General features: G+C 50.9%; 1 pseudogene; it reads left to right on the forward strand.

Moving 5' to 3' along the window:
• The first annotated feature begins 386 nt into the window (after positions 1–386).
• Positions 387–16,627, forward strand: LOC123729191 (tRNA (carboxymethyluridine(34)-5-O)-methyltransferase alkbh8-like; annotated as a pseudogene).
• Positions 16,628–18,283: the final 1,656 nt, after the last annotated feature.

Raw genomic sequence — 18,283 nt, forward strand, 5'->3', positions numbered from 1 at the left:
CAAGATATTTGTGGAGTGGTTGAAAAACGAGTTTTAATGACTAAGTGTATGTAAACTTCCGACTTCAACTGTATATGTAAAGGAACAATATTCAAGTGATAGTCTGTTTTAAAAAACAAGGTGACCCCCAAAAGCCAGATGGAGATGGGTAAATTTGACATGCATTGGGTCTTTTTATTACTGTAGCATAGGCTATGCTGCAGAAAATGTAGGCCTACCTGTCACAAGACAAAAAGTTACCATGAGATGATAGGTTGGCTCTGTCCCAACCCTGAGTGTTGATTCCTCATTCAGAGACCGTAGAGAAGCCAGATTTAGACCTCGTATATCATTTAACAGTTACATTTCACACCAAGTCAGTATTCGACATCCATCCATGTCTGAGGATGTCGGGAGAGCCTGTAGGGGGAACAGCATCCCAGGCTTAATCCTCCAACGAGCCTGTAGGGGGAACAACAGCATCCCAGGCTTAATCCCCCAACGAGCCTGTAGGGGGAACAACAGCATCCCAGGCTTAATCCCCCAACGAGCGTGTAGGGGGAACAACAGCATCCCAGGCTTAATCCCCCAAAGAGCCTGTAGGGGGAACAACAGCATCCCAGGCTTAATCCCCCAACGAGCCTGTAAGGGGAACAATAGCATCCCAGGCTTAATCCCCCAATGAGCCTGTAGGGGGAACAACAGCATCCCAGGCTTAATCCCCCAACGAGCCTGTAGGGGGAACAACAGCATCCCAGGCTTAGTCCCCCAACGAGCCTGTAGGGGGAACAACAGCATCCCAGGCTTAATCCCCCAACGAGCCTGTAGGGGGAACAACAGCATCCCAGGCTTAATCCCCCAACGAGCCTGTAGGGGGAACAACAGCATCCCAGGCTTAATCCCCCAAAGAGCCTGTAGGGGGAACAACAGCATCCCAGGCTTAATCCCCCAACGAGCCTGTAGGGGGAACAATAGCATCCCAGGCTTAATCCCCCAACGAGCCTGTAGGGGGAACAACAGCATCCCAGGCTTAATCCCCCAACGAGCCTGTAGGGGGAACAATAGCATCCCAGGCTTAATCCCCCAACGAGCCTGTAGGGGGAACAACAGCATCCCAGGCTTAATCCCCCAACGAGCCTGTAGGGGGAACAACAGCATCCCAGGCTTAATCCCCCAACGAGCCTGTAGGGGGAACAACAGCATCCCAGGGTTAATCCCCCAACGAGCCTGTAGGGGGAACAACAGCATCCCAGGCTTAATCCCCCAACGAGCCTGTAGGGGGAACAACAGCATCCCAGGGTTAATCCCCCAACGAGCCTGTAGGGGGAACAACAGCATCCCAGGCTTAATCCCCCAACGAGCCTGTAGGGGGAACAACAGCATCCCAGACCTAATCCCTCAACAAGCTTGTAGGGGTAACAGTAGCAATATCAAACCACACACACTAAACTGGAAATTTGACCTCATATTGCTACACTTATTCACACTACACACCAATGACCCCTTTATAATGCATGGAATGGTGGTCAGGGGCTGTTGACATCTCATGTCTCATCATGGAATGGTGGTTGGTGTCTGTTGACATCCCATGTCTCATCATGGAATGGTGGTTGGTGTCTGTTGACATCCCATGTCTCATCATGGAATGGTGGTTGGTGTCTGTTGACATCCCATGTCTCATCATGGAATGGTGGTTGGTGTCTGTTGACATCCCATGTCTCATCATGGAATGGTGGTCAGGGGCTGTTGACATCTCATGTCTCATCATGGAATGGTGGTTGGTGTCTGTTGACATCTCATGTCTCATCATGGAATGGTGGTTGGTGTCTGTTGACATCCCATGTCTCATCATGGAATAGTGGTCGAGGCCTGTTGACATCCCATGTCTCATCATGGAATGGTGGTCGAGGCCTGTTGACATCCCATGTCTCATGAATTTGGGGGTAATCCTGTTTTCTCTATTTTGGACTCCTCTTAGAAAATCTGTCAGAAGCGCGGAGCCAAGTGGACCTCAGACACACACACACTAACTGGAGGAGAATGCAAATAGTGAATCTGAATAAATTCACGAGAGAAAGAGAGAAAGAGGGAAAGAGAGAGAGAGAAAGAGAGAAAGAGAAAGAGAAAGAGAGAGAGAGATATACACACACCACTGCTCCCGAATGCACAGCATGGATGAGTGTGGACAGTGGGAGAACTGTCCATATCCTGTACCCCATATTACTCTGTAGATAGTGATGGGACAGAACAGAAGCATCCTGGCTAGCACATACCGTTCTGAGAACCATATGTTTCTTAAAGCTTGGTGAGAGCGTGCTTCTCCTATGGTTATTTTGCATATGACTTTCCCACAACCTTCCCGGAATGGTGCAGGATAGTTGCTTGGCTTTGGAATATTCTCAGCATATTTAAGGAACTTGCATGAAAAATACGGCATATTAGCTCCATCCTAGTAGCACAGTGGACCAATTCTAATTCTACTCTCACTGATGCCGTGTCACAATAAAATAAAACATATCTTTGCATGATTAATGCCTAAGGAAATTCATTTTCCATGTGTCCTATCTGTGATTAAAAAAAAGTTAACCCACACAAAGCTGGAAGTGTTATTAAAAGTCATTCGAGCAGCCGAGGCACCAATACCACGGACAAGTTTTATTCAACATTTCAGCTTGTAGAGGACCATTTCCAGAATCAAACACTGTCACATGGCAGGTACTGGTAGCCTAGCAGTTAAGACCAGGAACCGACAGGTCGCTGGTTGGAGTCCCCGAGCCGACTAGGTGAAAAAATCTGACGTGCCCTTGAGCATGGCATTTAACACTAAATGTTAATGTAAGTCGCTTTCGATAAGAACATCTGCTAAATGACAAAAAGTGTTCCAGATGGTGTATTAGAAATTCACCATCTGGTCCCCAGGCAACCAATCAACCAACTGTCAGTGGCTGTGCAGGTTTGAGTCACTGGCTGATGGCTGTTGTTTAACTTGTTTGTCTTTCATTTCAGAAAGCCCTGAGGCACAGGAGAGTGAAGCATTATGGTTACTAGTTTCGCTACAACAAAACAACATTGTGGACAAAAACAAAGCGTTACCAGGAGGTGTTTGTGTCTCTCAGTCCCTATGACCATGATTGCAGTGTTGGAATATACTCTCAGTGATTCCCATGCTATACATTGATGTTTGTGGTCCTGTTCCCAGGTCTTCTCCAGGTGTGTGTCCCTGTGCTGGAGAAGTGTGTGAGGCACAGACACACAGACGTCATGCCAGACCAGCTGACTGTGAACCAGTACCATTCTTGACAAGGTGAATGTAATCTCATCTCATCCAGCAGCTGTAGTACTCTCCTTAACCACATAGGGGCAGCAGAGCTCTGCAGTCAGAAAGTAGAGGACAATAAAGGCAGTATCAATGCTGTTGTGGAATCGAACTAGTGTGTTGAACTGGAAATTAACACAACCCTCATGTCAGTTATTCAGAGGTCATTTATAAACCGTTATACTTGTTGGTGTTTGGATAACTAATGTTAGTAGTGCCGTTGAGGCAATGGTTTATTTGTGTTCTTGTTGTCAGGTATTCCTCATCATGTGGACATTCACACTGCCTTTGAAGACCTCAACCTCTCCCTCAGCCTGGGGGCTATGGTACATCTACATGTGTGTGTGTGTGTGTGTGTGTGTGTGTGTGTGTGTGTGTGTGTGTGTGTGTGTGTGTGTGTGTGTGTGTGTGTGTGTGTGTGTGTGTGTGTGTGTGTGTTGAGGGGACGGGGGGCGGGGACAGTGAGGGTAGGGTAGATGATGAGGCTTGGGTAGATGATGGGGACGGGGGGACGGGGACTGTGAGGGTAGGGTAGATGATGAGGGTAGGGTAGATGATGAGGTTAGGGTAGATGATTGGGACGGGGGACAGGGACTGTGAGGGTAGGGTAGATGATGGGGATGGGGGGACGGGGACTGTGAGGGTAGGGTGGATAATGGGGATAGTGGACGGGGACAGTGACGGTAGGGTCGGGTAAATGATGGGGATGGGGACATTGAGGGTAGGATAGATGATGAGGGTAGTGTAGATGATGGGGACGGGGGGACGGGGACAGTGAGGGTAGGGTAGATGATGGGGATGGGGACAGTGAGGGTAGGGTAGATGATGGGGATGGGGACAGTGAGGGTAGTGTAGATGATGGGGACGGGGGGACGGGGAATGTGAGGGTAGGGTCGGGTAAATGATGGGGATGGGGACATTGAGGGTAGGATAGATGATGAGGGTAGTGTAGATGATGGGGACGGGGGGACGGGGACAGTGAGGGTAGGGTAGATGATGGGGACGGGGACAGTGAGGGTAGGGTGGATTATGGGGATGGGGACAGTGAGGGTAGGGTAGATGATGGGGAAGGGGACAGTGAGGGTAGGGTAGATGATGGGGATGGGGGGGACGAGGACTGTGAGGGTAGGATAGATGATGGGGACGGGGGGACGAGGACTGTGAGGGTAGGATAGATGATGGGGACGGGGGGACGAGGACTGTGAGGGTAGGATAGATGATGGGGACGGGGGGACTGGGAGAGTGAGGGTAGGGTAGATGATGGGGATGGGGACAGTGAGGGTAGTGTAGATGATGGGGATGGGGGACGGGGACTGTGAGGGTAGGGTAAATGATGGGGAAGGGGGGACGGGGACAGTGAGGGTAGGGTGGATGATGAGGGTAGGGTAGATGATGGGGATGGGGGGACGGGGACTGTGAGGGTAGGGTAGATGATTGGGACAGGGGAACAGGGACTGTGAGGGTAGGGTGGATAATGGGGATAGTGGACGGGGACATTGACGGTAGGGTCGGTTAAATGATGGGGATGGGGACATTGAGGGTAGGATAGATGATGAGGGTAGTGTAGATGATGGGGACGGGGGGACGGGGACAGTGAGGGTAGGGTAGATGATGGGGACGGGGACAGTGAGGGTAGGGTGTATGATGATGGGGATGGGGACAGTGAGGGTAGTGTAGATGATGGGGACGGGGGGACGGGGACTGTGAGGGTAGGGTGGATGATGGGGACGGGGACTGTGAGGGTAGGGTAGATGATGGGGATGGGGGACGGGGACTGTGAGGGTAGGGTAGATGATGGGGACGGGGACAGTGAGGGTAGGGTAGATGATGGGGACGGGGACAGTGAGGGTAGGGTAGATGATGGGGATGGGGACAGTGAGGGTAGGGTAGATGATGGGGAAGGGGGGATGGGGACTGTGAGGGTAGGGTAGATTATGGGGATGGGGGGACGAGGACTGTGAGGGTAGGATAGATGATGGGGACGGGGGGACGAGGACTGTGAGAGTAGGATAAATGATGGGGACGGGGGGACGAGGACTGTGAGGGTAGGATAGATGATGGGGACGGGGGGACTGGGAGAGTGAGGGTAGGGTTGATGATGGGGACGGGGGGACGGGGACCGTGAGGGTAGGATAGATGATGGGGACGGGGGGACGAGGACTGTGAGGGTAGGGTAGATGATGGGGATGGGGGACGGGGACTGTGAGGGTAGGATAGATGATGTGGACGGGGGACGGGGGCTGTGAGGGTAGGGTGGATAATGAGGGTAGGGTATATGATGTGGACGGGGGGACGGGGACAGTGAGGGTAGAGTAGATGATGGGGATGGGGGGATGGGGACAGTGAGGGTAGGGTAGATGATGAGGGTAGGGTAGATGATGGGGACGGGGGGACGGGGACAGTGAGGGTAGGGTAGATGATGGGGACGGGGGATGGGGACAGTGAGGGTAGGGTAGATGATGGGGATGGGGGGATGGGGACAGTGAGGGTAGGGTAGATGATGTGGACGGGGGGACGGGGACAGTGAGGGTAGGGTAGATGATGGGGATGGGGGATGGGGACAGTGAGGGTAGGGTAGATAATGAGGGTAGGGTAGATGATGGGGACGGGGGGACGCGGACAGTGAGGGTAGGGTAGATGAGGGTAGGGTGGATGACGGGGATGGGGGACTGGGAGAGTGTGGGTAGGGTAGATGATGAGGTTACGGTAGATGATGCGGACGGGGGGACGGGGACTGTGAGGGTAGGGTAGATGATGGGGATGTGGGGATGGGGACAGTGAAGGTAGGGTAAATAATGGGGATGGGGAAAGTGAGGGTAGGGTAGATGATGGGGATGTGGGGATGGGGACAGTGAGGGTAGGGTAGATAATGGGGACGGGGACTGTGAGGGTAGGGTAGATGATGGGGACGGGGACTGTGAGGGTAGGGTAGATGATGATGGGGACGGAGACTGTGAGGGTAGGGTAGATGATGGGGACGGGGACTGTGAGGGTAGGGTAGATGATGGGGACGGGGACTGTGAGGGTAGGGTAGATGATGGGGACGGGGACTGTGAGGGTAGGGTAGATGAGGGGTACGGAGGGACGGGGACAGTGAGGGTAGGGTAGATAATGGGGACGGGGACTGTGAGGGTAGGGTAGATGATGGGGACGGGGACTGTGAGGGTAGGGTAGATGATGGGAATGGGGGACGGGGACAGTGAGGGTAGGGTAGATGATGGGGACGGGGACAGTGAGGGTAGGGTAGATGATGGGGATGGGGACAGTGAGGGTAGGGTTGATGATGGGGACGGGGACTGTGAGGGTAGGGTAGATGATGGGGACGGGGACTGTGAGGGTAGGGTAGATGATGGGGACTGGGACAGTGTGGGTAGGGTAGATGTTGGGGACGGGGACAGTGAGGGTAGGGTAGATGATGGGGAAGGGGGACGGGGACTGTGAGCGTAGGGTAGATGATGGGGATGAGGGGACGGGGACTGTGAGGGTAGGGTAGATGATGGGGACGGGGACAGTGAGGGTAGGGTAGATGATGTGGACATAAATGGCTTCGATTTGCTTTCTTTTCTCACAGAACATTGTCTGTTCCCTGTCCCCCATCCTCTCTCTTCTGCCCACCCTGTTTCTGTCTCGGTCTCCCTGTTTCGGTCTCCCTGTCTTGGTCTCTCTGTCTCGTCTCCCTGTCTCCCTGTCTCGGTCTCACTGTCCCAATCTCCCTGTCTCGGTCTCTCTGTCTCAGTCTCCCTGTCTCGGTCTCCCTGTCTCGGTCTCCCTGTCTCGGTTACTCTGTCTCAGTCTCCCTGTCTCGGTCTCCCTGTCTCGGTCTCCCTGTCTTGGTCTCCCTGTCTCGGTCTCTCTGTCTCGGTCTCCCTGTCTCGGTCTCTCTGTCTCGGTCTCCCTGTCTCAGTCTCCCTGTCTCGGTCTCCCTGTCTCGGTCTCTCGCGCTCGGTCTCCCTGTCTCGGTCTCTCTGTCTCGGTCTCCCTGTCTCGGTCTCCCTGTCTCGGTCTCTCTGTCTCGGTCTCCCTGTCTCGGTCTCTCTGTCTCGGTCTCCCTGTCTCGGTCTCTCTGTCTCGGTCTCCCTGTCTCAGTCTCCCTGTCTCGGTCTCCCTGTCTCGGTCTCCCTGTCTCGGTCTCGGTCTCCCTGTCTCGGTCTCAGTCTCCCTGTCTCGGTCTCCCTGTCTCGGTCTCTCGCGCTCGGTCTCCCTGTCTCGGTCTCTCTGTCTCGGTCTCCCTGTCTCGCTCTCCCTGTCTCGGTCTCTCTGTCTCGGTCTCTCGCGCTCGGTCTCCCTGTCTCGGTCTCTCTGTCTCGGTCTCCCTGTCTCGGTCTCTCTGTCTCGGTCTCCCTGTCTCAGTCTCCCTGTCTCAGTCTCCCTGTCTCGGTCTCCCTGTCTCGGTCTCTCGCGCTCGGTCTCCCTGTCTCGGTCTCTCTGTCTCGGTCTCCCTGTCTCGGTCTCTCGCGCTCGGTCTCCCTGTCTCAGTCTCCCTGTCTCAGTCTCCCTGTCTCGGTCTCCCTGTCTCGGTCTCTCGCGCTCGGTCTCCCTGTCTCGGTCTCTCGTGCTAGGTCTCTCTCCCCTCTTTCTTTCTCTCTCTCCTCTCTCTCTCTCTACCACTGCAGTGAAAAAGGTTTTCAAAGTTTCTGTGAGAGTGCTGCTGTAGCAGTCTATTTGAAAGGTTTGAGGATAAGGAGGTGTGATTTTGTGTGCTCACGTCTTTGTATTAAGGTTTTTCCGTCTAATGGGAGGGTTAGTTATATTTAAGTCCTTTCTCTGCTGGAGAAGCCCTCAGAATTATGTTTAGTATCCCACAAGAGATCCACACAGATACAAACTCTACCGTGGAGGGTTCCTTCTCATAGACCGAGTTGATGGTGCGTCTCTTTGAAGACTGTTTCTTTTCATTCATGGTGAATTAATGAAAGAAATACAAAGACAGATGAGGAAAGAGGGGAATGGAAAACGAGAGAGGTCCCAATGTCTCATGTGTTTGTGTGACATTGTTCCCTGTCACAGCTACTAGGGAGACATTGTCAGTACATGACTGGTTGACAGACAGGGGCAGATTTTACTGTGACATGCTGATAGGGCTGCTGCTTCAGATGCGACTGGGGTAGAGGGGGGTGGCTTTATATGTGACACCTCGTTTGTTCCTCTGTGCCTGCGGGGGGGGGGGGGGGGGGGGGCATTAGCAACAGCCTCTCTTACGACACAAGATCAATTACAGACAGACAGAGTGCACCGTGCTGCATCTGCATGCCTAACAGAATGACAAGGAACTTCTCGATATGGGAAATAAGTTTTATACCTAGATTGTCTTTTTTTAGACTTTCTTTTTATTTAGGAACACACAAACAAAAAATGAAAAAAATGGTCTGGCAGGTACAGCACACATCATACGAACATCAGATTAGTTACAGTAACATTATCTTTGAATTAGACCATTTTCAAGAACGAAACCCATTTTTCCCTGTATTCCTGTACTCCTCATGTGTCTCACACATTCCATATAGTGTATTTCTTTAACAATGTCTACCCATTGTGTCACGGTTTGTTTTATATATAATAGAAACTGTAGATTAACCTTGTCTCTGAAGCTGTGGTGAAGTAGGCAGTGTTGAGTGATCGTTTGTGATACTGATATCATTTGTAACACTGATATGGTTTGTAATATGTCTTTGTGATGAAGTGTCTTGAGGGACGTCTATGTTTTGTAATGAAGTAGTAGGTGGTCTTGAGGGTCTTTGTTTCTTCAGTAGAAAAAAATAGTGTTGTAACTGATAGTTGTAGGATTATACTGTGTTATTATTTCTGACATAGTGCATTAGGTTTCCTCTGCAGTAATAATTTAACAGGAAGTCGTCAGGAAATCGTAATGAATCAGTAAACATTGAGCTGTCTTTCTATTCAATTGGTGAGTGTGTGTGTGTGTGTGTGTGTGTGTGTGTGTGTGTGTGTGTGTGTGTGTGTGTGTGTGTGTGTGTGTGTGTGTGTGTGTGTGTGTGTGTGTGTGTGTGTGTGTGTGTGTGTGTGTGTGTGTGTGCGCGCACGTGTGCGTGTGATTAATCGTTGAGCATTGAAGCGTAACAAAGCTGTCTGGTTCTGGATTGATTTGGTCACAGCCGAGCGGCTCCATTGATAGGTTAATACTCCTCAGAGGATCTGAGAGGAGGAAGAGAGCCCAGATCGTGTGCGTGTGTGTGTGCATTCGCATGTCTATATCAATAGGACCTGTGATTTGATGGAAGAGAAAGTGATGTAGAACGTTGTGATCTGTTCCTGCTATGAAGCACACAGGTTCAGGAGTGTCTGAAGTTCCATTATATCCTGTCACTCTCTCTCTCTTCTTTCTCTCGCTCTTTCTCTCTCTCACCATCTCTCCCTCTCACTCCATCTCTCGCTCTCTCTCATTGCAGACAGTGATGGATTTCCATCATCCTGAAGGGCGCTCGGTTGGGGGAGGGGGAGGGAGGGAGGGAGGGAGATGGGGGAAGGAGAGAGATGGGGAGGGGAGGGAGAGAGATGGGGGAGGGGGAGGAAGAGAGATGGGGAGGGGGAGAGAGAGAGATGGGGAGGGAGGGGGATGGGGGAGAGAGTGAGAATGAGAGAGAGTGGGAGAGATGGGGAAGAGAGAGAGATGGAGAAAGAGAGAGAGATGGGGGAGAGTGAGAAAGAGAGCGAGAGAGCTGGAGAGAGAGATGGGGAGGTAGGGGAAGAGAGATGGGCGGGGAGGGAGGGAGAGAGAGATGGAGATAGAGAGGGAGGGAGGAGAGAGCGAGATGGGGAGGGAGGGAGAGAGATGGGAAGAGAGAGAGATCAGATGGGAAAGGAGGGAAAGATGTACAAAGGGAGAAACAGAGAGACATGAGGGAGTGAGGGAGAGAGGAAGATGGGGAGGAAGAGAGATAGGGAGATGGGGAGGAAGAGAGACAGAGAGATGGGGAGGGAGGGAGAGAGAGATGGGATGGGAGGGAGAGCCCTCTCTTTCCCTCCCCCAACTCTCTCTCTGTCTCCCATCTCTCCCTCTCTCCATCCCCATCATTCTCACTCCCTCCCCCATCTCGCTCTCTCCCTTCCCTTCCTCTCCCTCCCCATCTCCCTCCCTCCCCATCTCTCCCACCCCATCTCTCGCTACCTTCCTCCCGATCTCTCTATCTCTCTCCCTCCCCTCCCCATCTCTCCATCTCGCTCTCCCTCCCATCCCATTTCTCTCTCTCTCCCATCCCATCTCTCTCTCCCTTGGGATGGGATGGAGAGAGAGTGATGATGAATGGAGAGGGGGAGAGTTGGGGGAGGGAGAGAGAGTGATGGGATGGAGAGAGAAAGATGGGTGAAAGAGAGAGAGATGGGAAGGGAGGGAGAGAGATGGGGAGGGAAAGAGCAACGGGGAAGGGAGGGAGAGAGAGCGGTGGGAGGGGGAAATAGGTGGGGGGAGAGGGAGAGAGAGAGATGGGGGAGGGGGAGAGAGAGAGGTGGGGTGAGGGGTAAATTGAGAGGTGGGGGGAGAGTGAGGTGGAGGGAGGGAGAGAGAGATGGGGAAAGAGAGATGTGGAAGAAGGGAGAGAGAGAGATGAGGGATGGCGAGAGAGAGAGAGAGAGAGATTGGGAGAGAGAGAGGGAGTGAGATGGGAGGGAGGGGGAGAGTGAGATGGGGAGGGAGAGAGATAGAGAGATGGGGAAGAAAAGATATAGAAAGATGGGAAGGGACAAGGATAGAGAATGGGAAGGGAGAGGGAGATGGGGAGAGTGGGAGAGAGAGAGAGAGAGAGAGAGATTGGGAGGGAATGAGAGAGAGATGGGGAGGGAGGGAGAGGGAGATGGAGAGGGAAAGAGAGATATGTGGAGGGAGTGAGCGAGAAAGATGGGGGAGGGAGGGAGAGGGAGATGGGGTGGGGTGGGAAATAGCAATGGGGAAGGGAGGGAGAGAGAGAGGTGGGAGAGGGAGAGAGGTGGGGGAGAGGGAGAGAGAGATGGGGAGGGGAGAGAGAGTGGTGGGGGGAGGGATAAATTGAGAGGTGGGGGGAGAGTGAGGTGGAGTGAGGGGGAGAGAGAAATGAGGGAAGAGAGATGTGGAAGAAGGGAGAGAGAGAGATGAGCGATGGTGAGAGATGGTGAGAGAGAGAGAGAGAGAGAGAGATGGGGAGAGAGAGAGGGAGTGAGAGAGAGAGAGAGAGAGAGAGAGAGAGGGGAGGGAGGGAGAGAGATTGGGAGGGAATGAGAGAGAGATGGGAGGGAGAGGGAGATGGGGAGGGAAAGAGAGAGATGTGAAGGGAGTGAGCGAGAAAGACGGGGGAGGGAGAGAGAGATGGGGTGGGATGGAGAGTGAGATGGAGAAATGGGGAGAGGAGGGAGAGACATAGAGAGTTGGGGAGGAAGGGAGGAGAGAGGGGGAGGGAGAGATGGGGGAAGGAGTGAGAGTGATGGGGGATGGAGAGATGGGAGACGGAGAGAGCGAGAGTTGGGGGAGGGAAAGAGAGAGATGGGAAGGGAGGGAGAGAGAGATGGGGAGGGAGAGAGAGAGATGGGGAGGGAGAGATGGGGGAAGGAGTGAGAGTGATGGGGGATGGAGAGATGGGAGACGGAGAGAGCGAGAGCGAGAGTTGGGGGAGGGAAAGAGAGGGATAGGATGGAGAGAGAGAGATGGGTGAAAGAGAGAGATGGGAAGGGAGGGAGAGAGAGATGGGAGGGAGAGAGAGAGATGGGGAGGTAGTGAGAGTGATGAGGGATGGAGAGAGGGAGAGTTGGGGGAGAGAGAGTAATGGGATGGGATGGGATGGAGAGAGGGATGGGTGAAAGAGAGATGGGAAGGGAGGGAGAGAGATGGGGAGATGGGAGAGAGAGAGAGAGAGAGAGAGATAGTGAGATGGCGAGGGAAAGGGCAATGGGGAAGGGAGCGAGAGAGATGTGGGAGGGGGAGAGAGGTGGGGGGAGAGGGAGAGAGAGCAATGGGGGAGGGGGAGAGAAAGAGAGGTGGGGGAGGGATAGAGAGAGAGATGAGGAATGGAGAGTGATGGGGTAAGAGAGATGGGGAGGGAGGGAGAATGATGAGGGATGGAGAGAGGGAGAGATGGGGGATGGAGAGAGCGATGGGATGGAGAGACCTTGTCCATAGACGGCTTACAAGGTAAGGAAACCAATGTCATTTTGTAATTTGGGTGATGGGGAAAGAGAGCTGGGGGAGGGAGAGATGGAGCGGGAGAGAGAGATGGGGAGGGAGAGAAAGACCAAGATGAGGGATGAAGAGGGAGAGAGATAGAGCGAGATGGGGAGGGATGGAGAGACCTATGGACCCACATGTACGAGAGAGATGGAGGGGGGAGATGAGAATGGAGTAACAGAGAGAGATGGGGAGGGAGAAATAGAGAGAGAGCTGATACTTTTGGACTCACTGTTAAGAGAGAGATGGAGATAGAGATGGAGAGAAGGAGAGACAGAGATGTAGAGAGAGTGGGGGTAAAGGTTTCAGGATTTCTGCCACAAATGTTAGTATGTGTAAACATTGCCATGGACACCAAGTCATGGATTGATGTCATACCTTCAAATCAGATCAAATTTTATTGATCACATACACATGGTTAGCAGATGTTAATGCAGGTGTAGCGAAATGCTTGTGCTTCTAGTTCCAACAGTGCAGTAATATCTAACAAGTTACCTAACAATTCCCCAACAACTACCTAACACAAACAAATCTAAAGGGGTGAATGAGAATATGTACATATAAGTATATGGATGAGCGATGGCCGAGCGGCATAGGCAAGGTGCAATAGATGGTATAAAATACATTATATACATATGATATGAGTAATGATACATATATAAACATTTTTAAAGTGACATTTTTTAAAGTGGCATTGTTTAAAGTGACTGGTGATCAATTTATTAAAGTGTCCAGTGATTGGGTCTCAATGTAGGCAGCAACCTTCTGAGTTAGTGATGGCTATTTAAAACAGTCTGATGGCCTTGAGATAGAAGCTGTTTTTCAATCTCTCGGTCCCAGCTTTGATGCACCTGTACTGACTTCGCCTTCTGGATGGTAGCGGGGTGAACAGGCAGTGGCTCAGGTGGTTGTTGTCCTTGATGATCTTTTTAGCCTTCCTGTGACATCGGGTGCTGTAGGTGTCATGGAGGGCAGGTAGTTTGCCCCCGGTGATGCGTTGTGCAGACCACACCACCCTCTGGAGAGCCTTGTGGTTGAGGGCGTTGCAGTTGCCATACGAGGCTGTGATACAGCCCGACAGGATGCTCTCGATTGTGCATCTGTAAAAGTTTGTCGGGTTTTGGGTGACAAGCCATATTTCTTCAGCCTCCTGAGGTTGAAGAGGCACTGTTGCGCCTTCATCACCACACTGTCTGTGTGGGTGGACCATTTCAGTTTGTCTGTGATGTGTATGCCGATGACCTTAAAACGTTCCACATTCTGCACTGTTGTCCCTTCGATGTGGATAGGGTGCTCCCTTTGCTGTTGCCTGAAATCCACAATCATCTTCTTTGTTTTGTTGGCTTTGAGTTTGAGGTTGTTTTCCTGACACCACACTCCGAGTGTCCTCACCTCCTCCATGTAGGCTGTCTCGTCGTTGTTGGTAATCAAGCCCACTACTGTTGTGTCGTCTGCAAACTTGATGATTGAGTTGGAGGCGTTCATGGCTACGCAGTTGTGGGTGAACAAGGAATACAGGAGGGGGCTGAGCACGCACCCCTGTGGGGCCCCAGTGTTGAGGGTCAGCGAAGTGGAGATGTTGTTTCCTACCTTCACCACCTGGGGGCGGCCCGTCAGAAAGTCCAGGACCCAATTGACAGGGCGGGGTTGAGACCCAGGGCCTCCAGCTTGATGATGAGCTTGGAGGGAACTATGGTGTTGAATGCTGCGCTATAGCCAATTAACAGCATTCTTACATAGTCCTTGTTAGCGGGCCGCGACGGTGGCACTGTATTATCCTCAAAACAGTTAAAGAAGGTTTTTAGTTTGTCTGGAAGCATGACGTTGATTGAGTGATGACGTTGATTCAGTGATTTCCTGTAGACCCTGCAACATACGTCTTGTGTCTGAGCCGTTGAATTGCGACTCCACTTTGTCCCTGTACCGGCATTTCGCTTGTTTGATTGCCTTGCGGAGGGAATAACTACACTGTTTATATTCAGCCATATTCCCAGACCTCTTTCCATGGTTAAATGCAGTGTTTCGTGCTTTCAGTTTCGTGCGAATTCTGCCATCCATCCACGGTTTCTGGTTAGGGTAGGTATTACTTGTCACAGTGGGTACAACATCTCCAATACGCTTCTTTATAAACTCACTCACCGAGTCAGCGTATAGGTCAATGTTGTTCTCTGAGGCTGACCGGCACATATTCCAGTCCGTGTGATCAGAACATTCTTGAAGTGTGGATTCCGATTGGTCAGACCAGCATTGAATGGTTCTAGTCACTGGTACATCTTGTTTGAGTTTCTGCCTATAAGACAGTAGGAGCAAGATGGCGTCGTGGTCGGATTTGCCGAAGGGAGGGTGGGGGAGGGCTTTGTATGCATTACGAAAGTTAGAGTAGCAGTGATCGAGTGTATTACCCCTGTGCATAGTGCAATCAATACGCTGATAGAAATTCCTTGTCCATAGACTGCTTACAGGGTAATGAAACCAATGTAATTTTGTAATTTGGGTGAACTATCCCTTAAAATGTGTGTTTTCTGTGGTTTTTACAGGAAACATTTACATTTTAGTCATTTAGCAGACACTCTTATGCAGAGCGACTTCCAGTAGTAAGTGCATACATTTTCACATTTGTTAGTACTGTTCCCCCGTGGGAATTGAACCCACAACCCTGGCGTTGCAAGTGCCATTCTCTACCAACTAATAACCCCCAGGAAGTTTGATGTGGTGCCAGCCTGTGACCCAGAATCTCCTGCTGCAGTGACCTCTGACCTCATTAACCATAGTAATCTCACCCTAAGGGGAGGGGCACCATGACCTCTCTCACCTTCCGTAAGTTGTGCCGCACACCATGTGACTGCGGTGAGCTCCTTGATTTGTAAAGGAGATGGGATTGATGTTTTTGTGTGTCTCTGTGTGTACTGACTGACGCCTGCCGTGTGGAGGCGGAAATGGGTCACAACATGTACGAGGGGATCTCTGGTCACTTCAGCATCACTCGACACTCCCCCTAGCCACTCGTGTGTCACTTCCTGTCTTCCCTTGAACCAGAAACCATTCTCGCTGATGTGGGCTCTGGGAACAGAAACTACCTGGGCATCAACCCGGAAGTGATTGCGGTAAGGGGGTCTGTGAGGGTAGTTTATAAATACTAGCATCTTTTAACACTATCAATGGAGGAGAGAGAGTTATGTTTATTGACCCTGCGGCTCTCTCTCTTCTCTCAATTCAATTAGCCTACCATACAAGCTTTTCACAGACTCTCTCTTTTTTGCACAATGTTCTCAGCTTTGCGAACCCTGATGAAGACAATTTACAGTTATAAACGCTACACTATTTTTGTGAAAATGGTTTAGGATACCTGCAGAGACTCTTCTCCCCCTCAGCCATTCTTATAGTGATAACTTCACTATTTTGAATTGAATGCGAATGTTGACCTTTGTGTGTCTGTCTCTGTGTATGAGCAAGAGTGAATGTACATTTTTTGGTGTGTGTGTGTGTGTGTGTGTGTGTGTGTGTGTGTGTGTGTGTGTGTGTGTGTGTGTGTGTGTGTGTGTGTGTGTGTGTGTGTGTGTGTGTGTGTGTGTGTGTGTGTGTGTGTGTGTTTGCACTTGCACATGATGAAAGAGACTATATGAAATTCTCCTCCAGCCCTGCCCCAGATCCCTCCTTATAGGCTAGAGCGAATGACTCATAAAGCTTAATTACATTTCTCCCCCGAACAAGAGTTTTATTGAAAAGATTTCAATTTCCCTCACTCTCTCCTCTCCTACTATGCTGTGAGTTATTGTGGCTCGCTAATCTGACTGTAATTTGTCCACTGCTTGTTTTCATTATGTGGAGTAAATTGGATGTCTTTGATAAGGATGTAAATGTCTTCATGATTCTCTCGATGAGGCTTGTGTACAGGCAGGCCAGTAATGGGGAGCTTTATAATCAGTAGTTGTGTCCATTCCTTTCACTATTTAATCTGAAAACTGTGGAAAAGGAGTAATTACTCCCAGCCCTACCCCCAGCCCCAGTCTTATTCCCAGCCCTACCCCCAGCCCTACCCCCAGCCCCAACCCAGCCCCGCTCCCAGCCTTACCCCTAACCCAACCCCCAGCCCTACTCCCAGTCCTACCCCCAGCCCTGCTCCCAGCCCAGCCCTCCCCCAGTCTTATTCCCAGCCCCAGCCCTGCTCCCAGCCTTACCCTTAACCCAACCCCCAACCCTGCTCCCAGCCCCAGCCCTACCCCCAACCCTGCTCCCAGTTCCAGCCCTACCCCCAGCCCCTCTCCCAGCCCTGTGTTTCACCGCTACTACCATGTGTTCCAGAAGGGGGAGCTAGAGCTGTTGTATTCGGCACATGTGACATATCAAAATGTGATTTGATTAGAGGAGCTGTGTGTCAGGGTTAGAAGGGTGACTGTACAGAGCAGCTACCACGACCAGCTGTGTCATATTGGGGAAGACTGGAGACAGATAAACAAACAGCATCAAGATTTTAATAAATTAGTTCCCTAAACTGAAAAACATTGAATTCGGAAATAAATTCGCTTTTCACCTCATCAGATAAAGACAAGACAATTATACGAGACAATGATACATTTTATTGTCTCTGATTATTGTAAAAAATAAAGAATGAAAAACATAATGCCCTTCAAATCAATGAGGAAAGTGTCTGTTTGATTTCCTTCACTCCAAATGTATGTATTTCATTTTAAGTGTTAGAAAAAGCCCCAGGGTGTTGAATGGGAATGGTAACCTTGAAATACACTACATGGCCAAAAGTATGTGGACACCTGCTCGTTGAAAACATCTCATTCCAAAATCATTGTCATTAATATGGAGTTGGTCCCCCCTTTGCTGCTCGGGAACGCTTTCCACTAGATGCTGGAACAGACTTGCTTCCATTCAGCCACAAGAGCATTATTTCGGGCACTGATGTTGGGCGATTAGGCCTGGCTTGATTAGGCCTGGCTCTCCAATTCATCCCAAAGATTTTGGATGGGGTTGAGGTCACGGTTCTGTGCAGGCCAGTCAAGTTCTTCCACACCAATCTCGACAAACCATTTCTGTATGGACCTCGCTTTGTGCATGGGGGCATTGTCATGCTGAAACAGGAAAGGTCCTTCCCCAAACTGTTGCCACAAAGTTGGAAGTACAGAATTGTCTTGAATGTCATTGTATGCTGTTGCATTAAGATTTCCATTCACTGGTACTAAGGGCCTTAGCCAGAACCATGAAAAACAGCCCCAGAACATTATTCCTCCTCCACCAAACTTTACAGTTGACACTATACATTCGGGCAGGTAGCGTTTTCTTGGCATCTGCAAAATCCAGATTCGTCCGTCGGACTGCCAGATGGTGAAGCGTGATTCATCACTCCAGAGAACGTGTTTCCACTGCTCCAGAGTCCAATGTCAGCAAGCTTTACACCACTCCAGCCGACGCTTGCATTGTGATCTTAGGCTTGTGTGCTGCTGCTCAGCCATGGAAACCCATTTTATGAAGCCCTTGACGAACAGTTCTTGTCCTGAGGTTGATTCCAGAGGCAGTTTGGAACTCGGTAGTGAGTGTTGCAACAGAGGACAGGCGATTTTTACGCACTACATGCTTCAGCACTCGGCGGTCCTGTTCTGTGAGCTTGCGAGGCCTAGCAGTTCGCGACTGAGCTGTTGCTGCTCCTAGGAGTTCCCACTTCACAATATCAGCTGTTACAGTTGACAGCTCCAACAGGGCAGAAATTTGACGAACTGACTTGTTGGAAAGGTGGTATCCTATGACGGTGCCACGTTGAAAGTCACTGAGCTCTTCAGTAAGGCCATTTTATTACCAATGTTTGTCTTTGGAGATTGCATGGCTGTGTGCTC

Source organism: Salmo salar, chromosome 20, assembly GCF_965601325.2.
Source record: "Salmo salar chromosome 20, fSalSal1, whole genome shotgun sequence".
NCBI classification, from domain to species: Eukaryota; Metazoa; Chordata; class Actinopteri; order Salmoniformes; family Salmonidae; genus Salmo; species Salmo salar.